Genomic DNA, 9,458 nt, shown 5'->3' on the forward strand with positions numbered 1-9,458 from the left:
CATGCCAGCATCTAAATCCCTATTGAATGGCAAGAGAATTTAGGGAAGGTGGGGGGGAAGGTCTTTTCTGGTCCAAGGATTATTAGGTGAAGTTTCTGATTTTATTTTATTTTCCTTTTTTTCTGGCTGCTTCCTTCTGACCAATTACATAAATATGCAAACAGAGCAAGGGGCTAGAATCCTGAGACAAATCAATTTTTCCTGATGAAAGACATCAGGAAGAGAAGCCCTTGGGATCAGGAGAGTGTGGGGAGGAAGGAGCAAGAAGCTAGAAAAAAGTATACCCTGAAGCTGCACATGACCTGACCCAAGTCTCAGGCTCACCTCTGAGCTCAACATGAATGTAACAGATCACTAGCAACACATCAAAGGCACTGAGAACTAAGCTGCACTGCAGACCACCCCTCAAGCATGCCCACCAACAGTGGCAGCAAAGTTTAGAGCATAAAACAGACCTTTTAAAGGAATTGAAAAGAAAGCACACCATCTGACAATAACAGAAATAATCTAAAAGTCAATTAACACAAAGATTACTGGAAAACCTGAAATATTTGTAAATTTAAAAATGTACCACTAAATAATTTATGGGTAAAAGAGTAAACTTCAAGACTATTAGAAAATGTACTGAACTAAAAGAACATGAAAACAAAGTATTTAAAATTTGTGCGATGAAGATTTAAAGGGCGCTTAGTCAAAAAAAAAAAAAAAAAAAAAAGGCTTACCAGTAAATTCCTGCATTAGAAATAAAGTTCTCAAATAAGTAATCTAGGATTTCACCATAAGAACTAGGAAAAGAAGAATAAACTCAATCTAAATCAAGCAGAAAGAAAATCAATTAATGAAGATAAGAGCAAATATTTTAAAATTGAAAACATAACAAAAAGTAGAGAAAACTCAATGAAACCAAAAATTGCTCAAGCAAGGCATGGCATTTGGCATCATGAAAATGATGAATCAATCATTGAAATTGTGATTTACAAAGAAGTAAAATAATTGCAAGGAGTATAAAAATAATAAAAAGCAGTGGTAGACTTACTCTCTTAGAGCATTGAAGAAAAGCTCTCATTGATGGTTATTTGCAGAGTCTCACTGCAAAGGGAGCTCATGGAGAAGAAAGAGGTCATTCAACTGGGTGGAGGATGCAGCATATATAGTCTACCTGAAGCAGGAGACAGCATCCATAGTTTGTATAGTGTAGTTTGTATGAGAATATCAAGATTAGATCCTATTGAGTAACAAAGATCATGGTGCAAGCTATCAGAGTAAAACATTCACTTTTTTACTCAAGAAATGTTTATTGGATCTTCCTACTTGTTCTAGGTGCTAAGATTAGAGTATTAATAAAAAGAGTCAGCCAGGCACAGTGGCTTATGCCTGTAATCCCAGCGCTTTGGGAGGCTGAGGCGGGCAGATTGCTTGAGGCCAGGAGTTTGAGACCAGCCTGGCCAACATAATGAAAACTCATCTCTACCAAATATACAAAAATTAGCCAGGCATGGTGGCAGGTACCTGTAGTCTCAGCTACTCGAGAGGCTGAGGCAGGAGAATTGTTGGAGACAGGAGAATTGCTTGAGTCAGGAGGCTGAGACTGCAGTGAGTCAAGATGGTGCCTCCGCATCCTGAGACTGCAGTGAGTCAAGATGGTGCCTCTGCACTCCATGATGGATGTCACAGTGAGATTCTGTCTCAAAAAAAAAAAAAAAAAAAAAAAAGAGTTAAAGCAATTGCCCTAATGGAACTCGACAAACTTGCAGGTGAACACAATAAACATATAAATAATAAATACATAAGTAGTCCAATGGTTTTGGGTGCTGTGGAGAAAGTGAATAGGATAAAAGAGATAGGGAATGTGAGGTATGGGTGAAGACTGCTATATTATGGTAAGTGATAAGGAACAACCCTTTTGATTATGTAAACTTTGAGCAGAGATCAGACAGGAGTTAGGCATGAAGATATCTAGCTGAGAAGGATTCAAGGTAGCGGAACAACAAGTGTAAATGACTTATGATCAGAGCACGGCTGAAGTATTTGGAGTGAAGTGAGAGTGACCGGAGAGTGAAATAGAGAAGAAGAAAAAACAGCCAGATCACACAGGGCCAACCGAGCAGACCATGCATATAGTTTAACGGTGGATAATCTCCAACAGGGCAGTGATGCAACCTGAGCGACTTTCTGAAAGGGTCTTTCTGGCTGTTATGGGGAGAACAGACTGGGGACTCGGAGGCAAGAAATCAATATTGGAATGAGTTCAATGGGAAATGGAAGGAGAGTAAGTGGAAACAGCTGATTTAAACAATTTTTTAAAATAATTTTGCTGTAAAGCGAAAGGAGGAATGAAGCAGTAGATAGAGTGGCATGTGGTGTGAAGGAAGTGTTTTTATTATTTTTCACAGGGAAAATATGTTAACAAATGTTTGTTTTGATAAAAATAATCCATAGAGCTGGAAATACTAACGATGTAGAATATGGAGGGGAGGATTACTGTAGTTTAGAGTTCCAAGTTGTCAAAAGTAGAGGACTGGATCGAAATACAGGACTGGGGCGTACATGCTTGGTTACAGGAGGGAAGACAGATGTAGGTAAAGATGTACACGGTTTGCTTCAATATGGTGTGGGGAACTTGTGGAATTTCTTTCCTGAATGCTTCTTTATTTGTTTGTTTCTTTGTGTTTTTCCCCTTGGAGTTGGAAATAAATTCATCAGCTGAAATTAAAGAGAATGGAGGAGATTTTGAAAAATTAACATAATGAGGAATAACGTAATTATTTTTTAGGGAAGAAAGTCTAGTATAGAAGTGAATTATATATGTATTTTTCAGTATGCCTCTCCAAACATACTATTTGATTTGACTTGAAACTCTGGGGAAAAAATGGTAGTAAAATTACTAGGGTTTCTTTAGAGAAATAGAACCAATAGGAAGGGTACGCGTGTGTGTGTGTGTGTGTGTGTGTGTGTGTGTGTGTGTGTGTGTGTGTGTGTGTGTATGGAGGAAGAGAGATTTATTTTAAGTAATTGGTTTATGCTATTATGGGGGATTGCAAGCTTGAAATCTGCAAGGCAGGCCAGCAGTCTGTAGACCCAGGAAAGAGTTAATGTTGTAGTCTCATGTCTGAAGGCAGTCTGAAGGCAGAATTCCTTTTTCCCTGAGGAACCTCAGTCTTTTCTCTTAAGTCCCTCTATTGATTGGATGAGGTCTACCCACATTATGGAGGACAATCTGCTTTACTCAAATTCTACTGATTAAAATGTTAATCATATCTCAAAAATACCTTCGCAGAAACATCTAGACTGGCATTTGAACAGATACTGAGTCCCATGGCTTAACCAAGTTGACACATAAAATTAACCAACATATGCTGAAACCAGAAAGGAGGCTAAACTCAAAGTCTTCCAGCAGTTCTTTTGCTTTTTGCACTACTACGTATTCTAGAAAGCTAAATCAGTACTTAGTATGCAAATTTGGGCTTGCTTTCTCATTTCATGGATATTCATCTAGCAAATTCTTGCTTTGATGAAATTTTAATAAAACCATCAGAGAAGATCAGTGTAGTGTGGGGAGGATGTTGAAGTTAAAACATATAAACAAAAGGTACACACAATTTTTAGCAAGGAACTGCTACTGTTACTTTATATCATGTAATCCCCACCCTAAGTTTAAAAATTTTGGTATTATAAATTCCTTATTACAGACAAGAAAACGGAGATTAGAAGAGGTGATGATGTATGCTGTAGAGTCTAGGATTCAAATACAGAACTCTGTGACTTTAGGGTCCAAGCTGTTATATTTTAAAATGCTCTGCCTTGGGCTACAGTCTGAAAAGAAGATGCAATCTTGAGTTCCGGCTCAACCAATGGCTAACCATATTCCCTGGCATATCTTGTAAATAATATAAGTGCCAGTTTCTTTCTCTATAAATGATAAAAATAACATTGTGTGCTCTGTCTGGCAGTACTTTTTGAGGAACAGATGAGAAACTTTATGTAAAAGTCCTTTTAAATTTTAAAACCGACCTCATATATAAGTTTTTACTTCCTATGATCTGAATGTTTGTGTCTTTCCAAAATTTACATGTTGGAACTTAATCTACAATGTAATAGTATTAAGAGATGGGTACTTGGACAGGTGATTAGGCTATCAGGGCTCTGCCCTCATGAATGAGATTAGTGCTCTTACAAAAGAGGCCTGAGGGGGCTTGTTTGTCCCTTCCACCATGTGAAGGCCTAGAGAAAAGGCACCATCTTTGAAGCAGAGAGTGGGCCCTCAGCAGACGCTGGTCCCCTGAATTTGATGCCCCAGCCAGCAGAACCCTGAGCAATAAATTTATATTCCTTATAAATTATCCAGTCTAAAATATTTTGCAACAGGAGTCCAAATGGACTAAGAAATTACTATTATCATGTGAAAACAATTATCATTTCCCCGATGTACATTGATCTGCAGAATTATTTTTAAAATGGAGCTACCCCACTATTGCTGGTTTTGGAAATCCATACAATTTTAGAAAACAGAGGGTCCCAGGGCTTAGCAATTTGGAGTGATCATTATTTTCTTTATCATATTTGAAGAAAAAGTAAAAAGTGCTTCAATTTAAATGTAAGAAATGTTACTAGTTGATAAGAATTCAAGTATGCATTCAATAAATTGCAATATGGCATTCAATTCCAAAGAAAAATACTAACAAAATACATATTAATTTTAATATTCATCTTGTCCACTGAATGATTTTACTCTGATGACACACACCTGCCCTGTAACACCTAGAGCAGAATTAGACTCATATGATTAATTAGACATATCTCACAATCCTTTCTATGCCATGGGCCTGCAGGTGCCCACTGATTTGGGATTCATTTAACATCAGTTTTGTGACAGCTGAGCAAGACCTGGGAATATGGCAGCTAAAATTAAAATAAAATTCCACAACTTACTTGAAGAGTGTTATTTCCTCAAAATACAGTAAACATCTCAGAGACTGTTCTTTATACCTGGCACCAATAATGGAATCTATAAAATGCTAAATTAATAAAGTCATTCAGCAGTAGAAATTACAAAAATATTCCATTATTTGTGGCTAATGATACTTTCTATGGATGAAACATTTTGTCTATTGAAGAAAATTAATTATTAAATATACTACTCTTATTCTAATTATCTTCTTTAAAATATAATTTAGTCATTTCATTAGAGTATTACTAGTACTGTGAAAATGAAAAGCTGGTGATATATAATGGAACCACTATACTTTTCTTTATTCCTATATTTTAATTATAAAAAATGCATTTTATATTTTCTCTTATGCATTAAATTATATTCAGTTTCTACATGTACACACATGTACACACTTAAACAGAATGAAGAAACTGCAATGTGATTTGGATTGGTCAATTGAGCAACGTGTTATAACTAACTTTGTCTTCTTTTAAACTGTACATTTTTTTAAAAAATTGAATTTATCTTTGGTCTTGTGCTTATCGCTCCAAAAATTGTGTGTGTGATATTTTACTCTTATAAAAATATTCTCTTGGTTTTATTCTTTTTATTCTTGTCTATACAGCATGATTTATACACTTTTAAGCTATGCTTTGCACTCATGTTTGTTTTTGTTATTTTGTTTGTAGTACAGATGAAATTGTAGTACTCTTTTTGATTTTTTTGTGTGTTTCTCATTGTATTTCAGAAGAAGTTGAAAACAAAGAATTATTTCTGATCTCCACTAATTCCCTCATTACAAAATATATGCAGTTCTTTTAGGTCTGGGTCACTTGGAGTTTTATGTTATCACTTATATTCAGTCTCCTAATGCTTATTCAAGAAAGTGTGTTCAATAAGAGATGATATAATAATAATAGAAGTTAGTATTTACTGTGCTTATACTGTATAGTTAGTATCTCTTTACAATATTACTACTAATTAAGTTTTATTACTATACTTATTTTACAAATGAGAAAATTGTGATCATGTAATTTGATACAATTTTCCAATGACACACTCTTAGCAAACGGCAGAGGTCGGCTTTGGTCCAAGTTGGCTTTGTTGGCCTCAGTAAAGAGCCACAGTGCTATACACTTTGTTAGCATGCTCTAATGATGCTCTTTGTAGAAAAGTCAGCCTGCCCTCTTGAAAAACTGCAGTGTCTCTCACGGTAGTTGCTCCCTGCTCTGAATCTTCTCTGATAGAAAATAATCTTCCTTTTCATGCAGTTCTACCCTTTGAAGACCACAAAATTTCAGAGACCCGTGGCATATGGAATAAATACATAGAAGAGAAGAGTCTTGTGCACAATTAGTGCATACTTTTATACTATAATTCTACATTGCTTATTAATAATGTCATAATGTAGTTTTAATTGACTGATGTCGTATCAATTGTCATAGTGTTTATTAAACTATTAACGGATTAAACATAAAATAATAAGCTTTGATTGTTTTTAAGATTGTTTAGACCGTCTGCATTTTGTCCTCCTGCTTCCAGGTGTTTGCTAATTTTAGAAAATCCAATTATATACATTTCCCTACAAGCCTAATGTTCACTTATAGTGACATTTGAAGATATTATTTGAATCTAATTTTTCCAACTCTCAGCTGGTTTCACGTCACGAGATGGTTGGTGAGTCCTCACCTTTCGGACTTCTCTTTTTCACACTGGCCTCTGGGTCTAGTTTCTTCCTTGGCTCTGGTTTTCTTTTTTCTTCTGCAGGCTAGTGGTTCAAGCCCTGTTTTTTTCAATGGAGGTATCTATCCGGTAATAAGGAGGACTGTATCGGCCAGGTGCGGTGGCTCAGGCCTGGAATCCTGGCACTTTGGGAGACTGAGGCAGGCGGATCACGAGGTCAGGAGTTCAAGACCATCCTGGCCAACATGGTGAAACCCTGTCTCTACTAACAACAAGAACAAAATATATATATATATATATATACACAAAAAAAAGAAATTAGTCGGGCGTGGTGGCCAGTGCCTGTAATCCCAACTACTCAGGAGGCTGAGGCAGGGGAATCGCTTGAACCCAGGAGGCAGAAGTTGCAGTGAGCAGAGATTGCACCACTGCACTCCAGCCTGGCGACAGAGCAAGACTCAATTTCAAAAAAAATAAAATAAAATAAAAATTAAAAAATAAAGAGGACTATATCACCTCTCTCAGCTTAAACAGAGATAGGATTCGCAGGCATTTACAGAGAATACTATAGAACATGTTCACATTCTTGTCACGCTAAAGCACTTACCTTCACATGATTTGCTTTTTCCAACTTTATAAATGGTCCTGTTAGCAACCTAAACGTAAGCTCTGATTTCGGGATCATCAAATGCTTCTTCTATAAAGAGATTCAAGTTATATTTATAAAATGCAAATCACATTAAAACTTCATCTGTTCTTTCATTAATTTAATGTTAAAATGTAATGTATTTGTTGAGCAATTGTGAAAAGTTAAGAACATTGTGAAGATTTGTGCAATTACAATTAAAGAAAAGAATAAAATAAAAACATAATGCATGAAGTCTACATAGCTGAGAAATAAGGCATCTAATACAAAAGGAGCTTGAGAACTTTCAGCAACTTAAAGCATAAATATAAAGAAGCTTTTGTGGAGATAAACACACCACCTCTCTTGGAAACTCGATGTACGTCCAGTCTATCCACAAAGCTATAAATTCTAAATCCAAATGTGTCAGCAATCATTTTTACTTCATTCTACTTTCACACTCTATTTCATCTGTTGCGATTATTTCATAATATCTTTTCCAGCTTTCATTCTTAATCATTCACCTCAATCATATCTCCACATAGAAATTTTAGTGAGTTTTAGTAAGGATGTATCATGTCATGTTGTTCTTCTGCTTAAAGTCTATCAATGTCCATCATAAATGGCATACTGGTACTATGGTCTGAATGTTTGTACTCCCTAAAATCCATATGTTGAAACCTAGTCCCCAGTGTGATAGTAAAAAGAGGTGCAGCTTTGGGGAAGTGATTATATCAAGAGTGGAGCTGTTATGAATGGGATTAGAGTCCTTATTTGTTTTTTCTTTTTTTTTTAATTATTATACTTTAAGGTCTAGGGTACATGTGCACAACGCGCAGGTTTGTTACATATGTATACTTCTGCCATGTTGGTGTGCTGCACCCACCAACTAGTCAGCACCCATCAACTCATCATTTACATCAGGTATAACTCCCAATGCCATCCCTCCCCCCTCCCCCTTCCCCCTCCCCATAGTAGGCCCCAGTGTGTGATGCTCCATTTCCCGAGTCCAAGTGATCTCATTGTTCAATTCCTACCTATGAGTGAGAACATGCAGTGTTTGGTTTTCTGTTCTTGTGATAGTTTGCTAAGAATGATGGTTTCCAGCTGCATCCATGTCCCTACAAAGGACACAAACTCATCCTTTTTTATGGCTGCATAGTATTCCATGGTGTATATGTGCCACATTTTCTTAATCCAGTCTGTCACTGATGGACATTTGGGTTGATTCCAAGTCTTTGCTTTGTGAATAGTGCTGCAATAAACATATGTGTGCATGTGTCCTTATAGCAGCATGATTTATAATTCTTTGGGTATATACCCAGTAATGGGATGGCTGGGTCAAATGGTATTTCTAGTTCTAGATCTTTGAGGAATCGCCATACTCTTTTCCACAATGGTTGAACTAGTTTAGAGTCCCACCAACAGTGTAAAAGTGTTCCTATTTCTCCACATCCTCCCCAGCACCTGTTGTTTCCTGACTTTTTAATGATTGCCATTCTAACTGGTGTGAGATGGTATCTCATTGTGGTTTTGATTTGCATTTCTCTGATTGCCAGTGATGATGAGCATTTTTTCATGTGTCTGTTGGCTGTATGAATGTCTTCTTTTGAGAAATGTCTGTTCATATCCTTTGCCCACTTTTTGATGGGGTTGTTTGTTTTTTTCTTGTAAATTTGTTTGAGTTCTTTGTAGGTTCTGTATATTAGCCCTTTGTCAGATGAGTAGATTGCAAAAATGTTCTCCCATTCCGTGGGTTGTCTGTTCACTCTGATGGTAGTTTCTTTTGCTGTGCAGAAGCTCTTTAGTTTAATTAGATCTCATTTGTCAATTTTGGCTTTTGTTGCCGTTGCTTTTGTTGTTTTAGACATGAAGTCCTTGCCCATGCCTATGTCCTGAATGGTATTACCTAGGTTTTCTTCTAGGGTTTTTATGGTATTAGGTCTAACATTTCAGTCTTTAATCCATCTTGAATTAATTTTCATATAAGGAATAAGGAAAGGATCCAGTTTCAGCTTTCTACTTATGGCTAGCCAATTTTCCCAGCACCATTTATTAAATAGGGAATCCTTTCCTCATTTCTTGTTTTTCTCAGGTTTGTCAAAGATCAGAGGGCTGTAGATGTGTGGTATTATTTCTGAGGACTCTGTTCTGTTCCATTGGTCTATATGTCTGTTTTGGTACCAGTACCATGCTGTTTTGGTTACTGTAGTCTTGTAG

At 36.4% G+C, this 9,458-nt stretch overlaps 1 long non-coding RNA gene across 1 annotated transcript; it reads right to left on the reverse strand.

The window, feature by feature from the left end:
- Nucleotides 1-722: 722 nt before the first annotated feature.
- Nucleotides 723-1,612, reverse strand: LOC135971097 (uncharacterized). Its single transcript, XR_010587179.1, has 3 exons — nt 1,510-1,612; nt 1,037-1,159; nt 723-810 (listed from the first exon to the last, which is right to left on the reverse strand). It is a non-coding gene; the product is annotated as an uncharacterized lncRNA (long non-coding RNA).
- Nucleotides 1,613-9,458: the final 7,846 nt, after the last annotated feature.

The sequence above is a fragment of the Macaca fascicularis genome, chromosome 6 (genome assembly GCF_037993035.2).
Source record: "Macaca fascicularis isolate 582-1 chromosome 6, T2T-MFA8v1.1".
NCBI lineage: Eukaryota > Metazoa > Chordata > Mammalia > Primates > Cercopithecidae > Macaca > Macaca fascicularis.